The sequence below is a fragment of the Chiloscyllium plagiosum genome, chromosome 27 (genome assembly GCF_004010195.1).
Source record: "Chiloscyllium plagiosum isolate BGI_BamShark_2017 chromosome 27, ASM401019v2, whole genome shotgun sequence".
Classification (NCBI taxonomy): domain Eukaryota; kingdom Metazoa; phylum Chordata; class Chondrichthyes; order Orectolobiformes; family Hemiscylliidae; genus Chiloscyllium; species Chiloscyllium plagiosum.
This window is the reverse complement of record NC_057736.1, coordinates 29,900,847-29,913,547: the sequence shown is the minus strand read 5'-3', so window position 1 is coordinate 29,913,547 and position 12,701 is coordinate 29,900,847. Positions and strand designations below refer to the sequence as shown.

General features: G+C 37.9%; 1 protein-coding gene across 2 annotated transcripts in view; it reads left to right on the top strand.

The window, feature by feature from the left end:
- The window catches only part of fhl3a (four and a half LIM domains 3a), a 111,264-nt gene that overhangs the window by 29,160 nt on the left and 69,403 nt on the right, over nt 1–12,701 (top strand). Inside the window, exon 2 of one of the 2 annotated variants that reach the window (XM_043717825.1) lies at nt 6,499–6,642. The exons of the other annotated variant lie outside the window; for it this stretch is intronic. The gene's annotated coding sequence lies outside the window, so the exon portion shown is untranslated. The remainder of the gene's footprint in view (nt 1–6,498; nt 6,643–12,701) is intronic. 2 annotated transcript variants of the gene reach the window in all.

Genomic DNA, 12,701 nt, shown 5'->3' with positions numbered 1-12,701 from the left:
AACTATGATGATGGTTGATGGGGTCTTCATAATGGGGAGCCTGTGCTGTGCTATTAGTGGTGTGTGAATGATAGGTAGATGTTGTACTGTGACTGGTAGGTACAGGCTGACTCCCTGTCTCCCTTGTTGCAGGTTAACCACTTGGCATGAAGTTCCTGAGTTGGCAATGGCCACTCCAGTTCTGTCAGTTTTGAGCTGTTCTGGAGCATATGCTTAAGTTCCTGCTGTTTTAAGTATTGTAAATTTTATATTTTGACTGCTGTTCACTAAAACCTGCTCCTTTTAATGTAAAAATGTGCTGCTGTTATTTTCTTAAGACTTAAGTATCTGCAGACCATTTGGCAACGTGCCTCAAAATTCACTTTCTTGCCAGAGCTTGGTTGGACTTGTCTCAAAAAGGGTTTATGGTGTTGCAGATTTTTCAGGATTACAGGAGTGGAAGATTTATATTCAGTTTCTTGTGTGCTGTGTCAGCAATTGAAAACTTTCTTGCTTGACTGGAATAAAAGAAAAAGACTTGTACTCAAAAGTCATAGTGCCTTTCATAGCTTAGAACACCTCAAAGCATATTTTATAGTCAATAAATTATTTCTGAAGCATCATTACTGTTGTAGGAAACATTAGAGCTAAATTTCACACAACAGGCTCCTATGAAGAGCAATGTGATAATGCTCAGATAATTTTTTTTTAAGTGATGTTAATTGATGATACATATTGGCCAGAAAATTCTGGATGGTTGCTGGGGTATGGTGATAATATCCTGATCTGTAGGTTAGGAAGCCTGTGATCAAATCCCACTTGCTCCAGCTGGACCAGTTGATTAGAAAATAACAACAAGGGATAACTTCCCTCTTCTTTTGAAACCGTATTTGCAATCTATACTTTCGTCCATGAGAACGGTTTGAGTTTTTATCGACTAAAAGTCTAGCCTAAATGAGAGCCCCCTCAACAGTGTGGAACTCCCCTAGTACTGTACAGGGATGTCACCCTTGACTTTTGTGCTCATATTCCGGACTTGGACTTGAACCCACACCTTTTAACACAAAATTGTGTATGCTATTCACTGAACATGGACTAGAAGTCTGGGTTATATATTCAATTTGTTTTTCAACTAAATTCTTAACAAAATCAAATGCCCTAGATTGTAATGTATAGCAATTAATCTTTAAAGGTTAAAACAACCCTTCTAAAAATGGTCACCTTCTACGCTGAGTGTAAGATGTAACAAACAAAGCAACAGAAAGAAATGTAAAATGATAACGGCAAAGCAAAACACTTTGTGGAGGAGGAATATTTTGAATATTTGATAAATCCAGTTGTTTTGCTGCCTTACAATAAGCAATTGTGCTGCAGGAAAAAGGAACCAAACTATTTTCTGCCTGTCTAACTGCACCCAGCCAAGGAAATAAGGAAAGAAAACATATTAAAGTCCACATCAATAAGCATTCTCTCTTCTTTAATGTACTATATGAATAGGAAAAAAAAAGCACATGGGGACCGTTGATCCATATTTGATTAATTGATGCACATGTAGATTCATAAAAAATAATATTCCCCACTCTCAAATCAATTGAAACTGTGTATATTCAGTCATTGTAAAAACTATTAATTTATGAATATAACTCAAAGACTCTCTTTTTATAGAATCATATTGAAGCTCATTCTAATCACCTTAAATTCATTTTTACTGTCCACCAGTGTCCCTGCCTCGAGTTGCGCTGAAATAGCAGGAGCCTCACTAAACTATTATGACAATCCCCAGAACCAATGCAATAAAATGTACACATGCCACCCAGAGAGCTTTGTGCACTGGATAGATTTACAGTTCACATAAAAGTGGTAAGAAAATATGAACAACCAGGACTAAAAAAAACATAAAAGGTTTATTGTAAATTCTCAACGTGGTTTCAATAAATGATTTATTTTAAAGTAGCAAACCATCTCTTTACATGTGAGTGTGAAATAGAGTTTCCCTATGGGAATGATTCACTTCATGCCGTCACCTTGCAGCTCAACATTTTTTAAAATAGTGACGCTATTGAAACTGGTGGTGGACTAAGAAAATTTATTTGCAGAAAGCATGGAGAAGATCGATTTATAAACTGGGTACAAGCCTCAAAGCATAACTTGGAACCAAAAGTTTTGTACACCAGATCAACTTAGACAAGACATTTGACAGTAATCAAACGGGGAACAAAGAAATTCTATTGTTTTCAGTTCTAGCTCATATGTTACACTGTATTAAAAAAAATGCTTGAATGTGTAACAATCTATATCAACACTCATTGATACTGCTGAATGTTTACTGCAACCAATGATTTTAAGTGCATCCTCTGACAAACAGGATGTGTCTATTGTTTCAGGCACCCAATTTTCCTGTTCCATTCCTTCTCAAAATAGCTACAAAGTTAAGTGTAATTGTTCCTTATCTCTCCTTATTCCTTATTTTGTGGAAATGCTTGCTTTATCCACACAAAGCAAAAAATGAGATGATATGATGGGGAAAGACTTTGACGTGTGCCAGTTCACCAAATATTTAATCATTGAACACCGTTAACAATACCAATCATTAAGTCATTGGATATAGTGCAATAAACCATTACAGCAATCACGGTCACTTATGGCTTAGGCCATGCATGCTGTGTGAGTCTCATTTTGTTTCTATCACATTTCTCAGTCAATAAATGCCAATTACCTGGAGACCATCAGTCCATTTCAGTGCTATATCATCACAAGATGGTCAGCAGTATTGTGCAGAAGAGGATCTGGATGAGTAAATTTGAAGAATGTGCTACTCCGTAACACTGACAAGATAAATGATAGATCAGTTAATACATCGACATTACATTCTGTCTGCTAAATAGAAAATAATGGGTAGTTAGGCAATAGCTGCAGCTCCATGGCTGTAATCTTATAACACCCTAGATTGTAAAGGTGAATCATGAGGCCAGGCAATAACCCATGAATCCCAGGTTAAGATTGCAGCCATGAAGTGCTCCTGTGTATTTACCAATTTTTATGGAGTTATGTTATTTATGAAAATTTTTGTTTAGTTACATTGTTGCAGCACTGATGGACTATGGGTTCTATACAGTTCTATACAGTGACCCCCATGTATTTCTTTTGCTCGTAGGAGGTGGGTATTGCTGGCTCGACCAGCAGTTATTATACATTTCTTATTGCCAAGGAGGCAGTTAAAAGTCAATTTCCTTGCTGTGGATCTGAAATCACATATCTGCCAGACCCGTAACATTGGCTGATTTTCCTCCATAACAGGAACTAATGAACCAGATTAATTAAGACCATTAGATCATAAGACCGAGCAGAAATTAGGCCATTCAACGCATAGAATCTGCTCCACAATTCAATCATGGGTGATAAGTTTCTCAACCCTATTCTCCTGCTTCCATCCTGTAATCCTGAATTCCCTTGATACTCAAGAATCTATGTATCTCCGTCTTAAATATACTCAATGACCTGGCTTCCACAGCCTTCAGCGAATTCCATAGATTCATCACTCTCTGCCTGAAGAAGTTTCTCCTTATCTCCATTCTAAAAGGTCTTCCCTTTACTCTAAGGCTGTGCCCTCTAGTCTCTCTAGAAGAGACATTTAACATCATCAACAACACCCTCACTGGCATAAAATTCACCAAGGAGGAAGAAACCAACAACAAACTTGCATTCCTGGACGTCACAGTCGAAAGAAAGGACAACGGAGAACTACAAACCTGTGTATACAGAAAACCGACAAACACTGACCAAATACTCAACTACACCAGCAACCATCCCAACACACACAAACAAAGCTGTATCAGAACACTATTCCAATGAGCCACCACACACTGCAGCACAGACGAACTACGCAAAACAGGAGAACCACCTATACAACGTATTCAAGAAGAACGGATACTCAAAAAACACAGTGCACAGATTCCTCAAAAACAAACCATGACAAGCAGACCAAACACAGCCAGAAACCCTAACCACCTTACCATACATCAAAGAAGTTTCAGAAATGACAGCCAGACTACTAAGACCCCTCAGAATCCTAGTAGCACACAAACCCACCAACACTCTCAAACAAAAACTAACAAACTTAAAAGATGCAGTACATCCCATGGACAAAACCGACGTCATCTACAAAATTCCATGCAAGGACTGCCACAAACACTACATAGGACAAACAGGAAGAAAGTTAGCCACCATGATACACAAACACCAGCTAGCCACAAAAAGACATGACCCTCTCTCCCTCGTAGCCCTAAACACGGATGAAAAAAAACACCATTTTGACTGGGACAACACATCTATCCTGGGACATGCTAAGCAAAGACATGCCAGAGAATTCCTAGACGCCTGGCACTCCAACCACAACACCATAAACAAACACATAGATCTAGATGCCACCTATGAACCCCTCAGAAAACGAACAGGAAATGACATCACCACAAACCCCAGGAACCCCATTCAGGTGAAAGATATAAATAGAAAGCAGGAGACAACAGCTTCACTTCACTTGGAGGTCGCCACTGATGATGTTACCAAGTCAGGTAATAAAACGTCTGGATATCAAACCTACAGCTCAGTGAGCAAACCCTACACCCCTCTCCCTACCAATGGAAACATCTTCCCAACATCCACTCTGTCCAGGCCATTCAGTAAGTTTTTCTATTAGATCCCTCCTCATCCTTCTAAACTTCAGTGAGGATAGATCCAGAGTCCTCCAAATATTCCTCCTATGTTAGGCCTTTCATTCCTGGGGTTGTTCTCATTAACCTGCTCTGCACTTGCTTCAGGCCCAGTACATCCTTCCTGAAATATGGGGGGCCCATGATTTTATGATAATTGTAACAGAGTCTCCATGAAGATAGTTTTTATTTGAAGTTCATCGTATGCCATGGTGGCATTTGAATCTATGTCCCCAGAACATTAGTCTGGATTCTAGAATACATTTCCACTGTGCACCCTAATAACCCACAGGCTCCATGACCACATTTAAATGGGACTTTAACAGCACTTTATAACACTGACACATAACCAAGTATTTGAGGAAATTGGGGTCATGTGAAGAGGTAAACACTTATCCTCATTTTTATTTCCATTGAAGTGTTTAGAAGACAGCAAGTGTTATTGTGCGTTTCTCACTATTGTCAAAAAAGAATATATTCCAAATTTGCATCTTTGTTTTTAAAAAAATCACAATGTCTGTGTTATTCAATGCTAAAGATAATTTTTAGTTCTTAAAAGGTGAACCAAAACAAAAGCAAATGTCACAGATGCTGGTAATCCAAAAATAAGAACAGAAATTTCTGGAAACTTTTAGCTGCCAGATGGTGTTGTGGAGACTTAAAATCATGTGTGCATTAGAGACCATGAGATAGTTGAAGTTAGCTGATAACCAAAGCAAGCTTAATTTGTCAGTTAAATAAGTCAGTGTTTAATAAGAGAACTTTGACCTTGTACTGGAAATTTTCTATTGCATGTTCTGTGTACTCAGGGTATACTGTGAAGGAGCAGAATGGGTGTCTCCAGCTTTGCATCATTGTATTTGGTTGTCTCCAAAAAAGTTAAATTCTTCCAGCTGGTCCTATCATAGAGTCATAGAGATGTACAGCATGGAAACAGACCCTTCGGTGCAACCCGTCCATGCCGACCAGATATCCCAACCCAATCTAGTCCCACCCTCCAAACCCTTCGTATTCATATATCAGTCTGCGGATGGATCACTAACCCAGTCCAGATAATGCTGCTTGTAAAAATGTGCTGGAATCTTTATATACTGCCCACTATACACACAAATCTTCGAAACCCAAGACCTCTATCAACTAGAAAAACAAGGTAAATAAGTGCAGAAATTGCTACCGCCTCCGAATTTCCCAACAAATCACATATAATCTTGGTTTTGAAAAATATCACTGTTTCATCATGGTCATTGGATCAAAGTGCTGTAACTCTAAACCTAAGAGCACTTTGGGACTATCTTCATCACCAGAGGTTGCAGGGATACAAGAAAGATAGCCCATAGTCGCCTTCTGTAGGACAGCCAGGGATTGTGGTAAAAGCTGGCCTCACCAGCAATGCCCACGTACTGTGAATTTTTTAAAAAATTACTGGTTTGACATAGATCCTAACCTTAATTAAAGTGTGAAATTGTTGAAATCTACCATATGAAATTGCAGCTTTTGTATTGCTTCTCTATTAAACTCTATGTCAAGGACACATACTCTTGCAACTGCTCATAGTCAGAGTCTCCTGATAATAAAATTGTTCCATTAACTAAGCATTTAAGTATAGGATACAAAGGAGTGATCTCAAAGCTGTGATCTCATTTTGTGGTTCATTGGTTATTAATTATCCTCATAAAGCACTATTTAATCATGCCTATATCAAACTCAAATAAAAGTTAGCTGCAAATGCTGAAAAGGTGAAATATAAATAAGAAGATGGTCAATTGGCTTCTGTTATAACAAAAATGTTTGTTTTCTTTTGGATATGCAGACTTCAGCTGTACCAATCCATGGCATTAAATGTCAACGTGAGCTCAATGGTTTCATTCCAGCCTTTGTCTGGTGTCGTGAGCTCCATCTACACTCAATGATTTTAACTCCATAATCTAGACTGACACTTTAGTGCAGCTTTGGGGTGAGTGCTGCACTGTCAGAGGTACCATCTTTCTGATAATATTTAAACCCTGTCCTATTGGGATTCTTTTCAGTGTTTCCCTTGGTAATCTTGAACCAAGATAATTAAAACGTGTTGTCCAATTGTTTATTGTTTGTGTGACTTTATGCTTTACAATATGTTTTTTGTGCTTCCCTACATTACACAGTGGTCACCACATTAAAAACAAAAAGCTTGCTGGCTGTAAGCTGCTTATGGATTTGAAGGTTTGTTTGGGTGCGTCAGACATGACTTAAATGACCAGGAATTGAGGTGCTCTGTATATTTAGATATGGCCACTGATTTTGCACTATGCACAAAGGAGTGTATCATCAGTAAATTCAGGAGAAGCCTCACAACTACATGTCCTAGAAACCAAGATCTGTTTTTAAAAGTTGAATATAAGATTAGTCCAAAGGGTAAATGTCCATTAAGATCTCACTGGATGACTTAGAACTATTAGTTCTATGGTATGTAATCCATTTAAATTAGAAAGTGCTTAAATATTTACTGTTTTCACCTGGAATGTTTTCTTTGAAATAATTCATGTTATATTTTTCTACCAATATCTAGATGTGACAAAGATTGGAATCTTCTGTTATGCAATATAATTTGGGCGATGAGTATGGAAGTTAATTTTCTTTCTGCTCAGATAGGTCAGCTTTTCACACCATTTACCCAGTTCTTGGTTCATGACATATATGTGGATAAGGAATATGACAAATCCTGTTGTTATGATCCCTGCTGATGTTACTACTGAACAATTTAGATCTCAGAATGAAATCTGTCTTAACGGCTCGTAGTATCTTTATTTTAATCAATGTAGTGATCATTCACTGAGGCAGTTACATGAGGTTGCAGAGTTTCTTTAACACAATGAACGGAAATTTATTACAGAAAAGATGAAAACCAAACAAGCTATCTAAATGTAGAACACAGTTTGAAAGCCTGTAAAATACAACCAAACAATATCTCATCCCATTTTCTGACACTGTTAGGCTCCAATCCAAAGGAATTATTCTTCAATATCAAATCTTTAATCTTGACTTAACTTATTCATCACAGTTCTGTCCTCTAAACCGTGAAGTCGTCCTTCGTGAATGCTCATAAAACTGAGAGCTTAGACTTTCTAAGCTTCTAATGGCCTACAGATTTGTAACCAAACACTTCTAGTTTGAAAGTTTTACAACTTCTCTGAGCTAACTAAAGCAGCAGTGCTATTTTCTGTTCTAAGATAGAAACTGTATATGTTTCTTAGCAAGATCTCCTATAAATGCCAGAACTTGCAATCCTTAGATTTTCTAAGCCAATATTCCTTAATTTTTGAAGCAAAAACAAGCCAATAGTCTTCAATATTTATATGCCCTGTCATAAGGGAGCACAATGAAAACAATTTTCCATTAACACTCCAGGGGTTCCCTGCTTTTTGACACACATTGGATTAGGTCACTGTTCTGAAAGAACTTCTGATCTAGTTATTTATTTACAAAAGTAACCACTACAGACAACCACTATTTTGTAATCCAATGTGTAAAAATGATATTAATATATACAACTCAAACATCTTTCATTACAATGGGTAGTACTTTTGCCACTGCCATAAACCTAAGAGGTTGGAGGTACTACATTTAAAGGGCATTAATTCCCTGCAAGATAGGAATTAGACTCAGTTCTTGAAGTGGATAATTACTTCTAAATCCTCTGGTCCTTCCTTCCATTAATTCTCCAGACAGCAAATCTTTGTTAGTCCCATGACCTTATGACAAACTGTCTTGGTCATCATCTGTACACCATTCAGGTTAGTCTACACTGCATCTCAGCAGAAAGAGCATTTATTTTATAAATGCAGCCATCAACAATGCTCAGTGAATAGAATACTTTTACAGTTTGTCTTTTACAGTCTTTTGGTAAGATGGTCACCTCAGCATTAATCAGTACAGGAAATCCCATAATCCCCTGGGACAAGCCAGAGAGCAACAAATGTCCTTAAGGTCAAGCTCAAGATATCCTCTATCCAAACCAAAGGAAAGTAAAAAGGCCACAGACCCTGATCACTAAGTTCCTGTAGTCTGTGTTTAGTTTCAAACCAGGACTTAATCGAGACAGTGAATTCTCAATTATTATTTGTTTAATTTAAACTTAGGAAATGACTTGAATTAGCCCGAACATTTTTCTTAAAAATATACATTATTCTTAAAAGTTATTACATACTGTAGCATGATAGTTCAGCTTTAACATTGCAAAACAAACAGTTTGTGGCATTTTGAGGTGCCTCGCTAGGCATACAGATGTTATAGGTTATGTTTACATTATCCATTTCATGCCAAACACACTAGGTTTTACAGCATTTCCAGCTCCTCAGTTGAATATGGAAGCCTTAATATGGGACCTGTGTTGGTCCCCATTTTGTCTCTTCCACATGTATTTCAACATTGTGATAAATTGACAGAGCAGTATTGACCAAACACTTGCATGTGAAACTGCAGCTCCTTGCTTGAAGTGCTCATTCAACCCTTTGTCACCTGTTACTTGATCTAAAATCCTCTTCTATAATAAAATTTAATAAAATATGTCATAGAATGCTCTTATATTCTATTTTCTGTGCTGAAACTGAAAATGGCAACATTGGCAGAGAGGTGTAGGCAGTTGAGAGAATTGTCTCCTTGATGTTTTATACAGATGAAACCTCTCAGGATCTTGGGAGAGACATTAGTCTGAAGTGGGTCCTATTGACTCAGGTACTCGAGGCTGGCATGAGAGGTTAATAATAAAAGGAGCCTGTGTATTGGATAAATGCGGATGACTTTTGCTGCAATCAATGAGGTAAGGTCTACAGGAATAGTGACTCATACAACCTGTCTTCCTGGTTTCTTCACAAGCTGTCTGCAGTAACCGACAACAGGGAACAATTTTGTTTCCAGGTTAAAAATCACACAACACCAGGTTATAGTCAAACAGGTTTAATTAGAAGCATTAACTTTCAGAGCACCGCTCCTTCATCAAGTCATTATCCAGGTTTGATCTGGTCAAAGATGCCTTCAGTTACAAAGGTTGAAGTAATTGCTTGAAGGACAACCCATGATCTGGGAGCATGAAAAAAATGATAAGTGGAGCTTCTCTGTCCTTTTGACACAACAAGTAGAGGAAAATAATATCTAAGAATCCAAAAAGAACTCAAAAAATTTTATTTTCAGGGAATTGTATGAAAAGTTAGAAAGAAATGATGCAAAGTCATGGGAAAAGGCAGGGCGGAAAAATGAATTGGGTAACCTCCAAAGGGTCAGTATGGGCACAATGGGCTGAATGGTTGCCACCTTTGATGTAGGATTCTGTGAATGAGGAAAGATTTGGTGACAAAGAATAGGGTTTTGTTTTAAGAAAAAACTAAGCTTCCTTTAATTATGGAATATGGGACTGCAGAGTTAGCTCGGGCCAGTTGAACAGGGTCGGACCAGTTAATGTCATAGGCACTTACATATCGACATGTGGCATTTCTAAAGCAAGTTAACAAAACAGCAGGAAACACTGAAACAATGAATCTGTTCATTCCCCCATTGATTTTAATACTGCAGGTTTTTCCCCTTGTATTTTCAATGTGTCAAGTTGCATAGTCTGTAGCTCTGTTCAATATCAGCGGGGATTGTGACTGACTGGTTGATAGCATTGAATAGCATATGGAAATAAAGAATAATCTCAGAGCTTCAAACCTCACACAAATAAGAACCATGTGTTAAGAAACCTATTCCTTAACAGGGAGAAAAACTAGTGTAGCATTATTTTCCCTGATATATTTGGCGGGTGCCCCAGCATTCAATTAGCTAAATGTTTTACAGCAGGAATAAGTAGACACAGCCTTTTGGGTTTTCCTCCTCATCCCAGTCCTGCAGTGTGGATAGGCTTGCATTTTGTCTGCAAGCAAAATGCACATCTGGGCTGACAGCAATAAGCTTTCTAGCTGCAGCACAAAGGGTTCAACCTCTACAATACAAATCTGGGGTGCCAAGACTTCCGAAAGGTTGGTATCAGGTTTGGTGTTGTATAAGTGAAGGATAGACTACCCATCCACAGCTTTGTAAAACTAGCTGTTTGCACTGCACCTTATTTATCCTGTAAAAAGTGAATTGAGGTTGAATTACCAAGGAACGCATGCTCATATGGACAGATCTTTGGCTTTCCCACCTTCTCCCTGAGGGAAAGCTTCTTTTGAAGTCTTTGATTATTCTCATCGCATTTTTTTTTACTTACTGAAAAGGTATCACTTTCTCCTTTTTAAATCCATGTTATAATGCAAACCTTCAACAGTTTGAGCAATTCCTCTTTCGGAAACAAAATTAATGAGTTGCCCTCAGCGTTTGAAGAACTCGATTGAAACTGTGAAATGAGAAACATCAAAGAAACATCAAATAGAAAACACTTCCATTTTTTGCCCCTCCCACCTCTCCTAAAAGATCTAAACATTCTACAGCTGGTAGCCAAGCCTTGCTATTCTTTATAAAATCGTGATGTTAAAACATTAATTTGACTTTACTTGTTTAACTACAGTTCTGTCACTAAAGGGTGACAATTCCAAAGCATCTGTTTGTGCTGTTCTGTGGGAGAGCTGAACACAAAATTGCACATTCTCAATATGTGACTTTTCCAATATTTGTTGTATATGCAACCATAGAGAAGATTGTATTGTTCCTGTATAATCTCAGTAAAATGTAATAGTGGGTGTGATAAAAGCAAAATGATGCAGATGCTGGAAATCTGAAACCGCTTCAAGGCCAACATGACCTTTCTTCAGAACTACATATGAGACTTGAAAAGTTAGCACTTTTCTCCCACCACAGATGCTGCCAGAGTTTCTCCATCATTCTCTGCGTTAGTCGCTGTGATATTTTTGTCCAATGTTCACTTGAACTATGGAAAACACTCAGCAGTGCAGTTGCAGAATTTGAGCTTGCAGTCTTAGGTTGTGTATATTTTGAGCTGTGCTCAATATTAGAAACAGTATTAGAAGTGATGACTACATCATCAGTGGTAGTTACTTTAATCTGAGTGGAATCACAGGTAGGTTAATCCAAATTTAAAATAACATGATTCGTATTTCCTCCTTTTTTTAATTTAGTGAAGATGCCTAGTGATAACACTGAAGAAGCTCTAGGAATAACACCATAGCATGCACTTTGTAAATGGCTAAAAACAGTTGGAGCAGTTCGGTGTTAACTTTGACCTGCACCTCTTGGGCAATGTCCTGGCAAAGCGATCACCATTCCAATGAGTGGTCACCTCAACCTGAAACATCATTTATGTTTTTATTCATTAAATAAAAGATCTCCTTTCCATTATAGAAACAGTAGATACTGAAACCAGGCAGGGTCAGTAACAAGAGGCTGAGCAAGTCTTCCCAATTGACCTCGAAATATGATGACAAAAATTATCTCTTTTAGACATTTGCGCTTTAAGATCCAGTGGTCTGGTGCAGTCTGGGTATTGCCTAAGCATATTTACTCTTCCTGTTTGAAAGTTGCTTAATTCAAATTATCTGATTTCTTAAATATTTGCACTACTGTTATTTTTGTTACTTTCAAATCTGGGGGAGATTCCTTTTCCTTAATAGAACAAACATGACCTTTGAGTGATGAGAAAATTGAGTTCATTTTGTACTGAGCTCTGCACACACTGCTGCTTGTCATTTTTAGTGGCATTTGAAGAGTAGTTTCAGTAGATTGAGAGACAGCAGTTGTTCTGCCATTTCATGGGGACATTTGAAACTTACTATAAAGGGAGACTTGTTGCATTATCGGAAAGCTGTCTGCTATGTCAGATAAAGTACTGGAACTGGTTAGCAGAAACAGCTGTCTTGTCTGTCAATGACTAGATGCATGTGATCCATCACAGCTGAGATTTTGAGGTTTGCTGCTGGTCATATGCTCCTCATGCGAGCTTAAAAAAATATATGTTTTGGATTTTCCTTTGAACTGCTTATAATGGTCTCTTTTCACCATTGTTCCACCTCTGGCCAGTAGCCCAGTCACTTCAGAACTTTAGTTGCATTG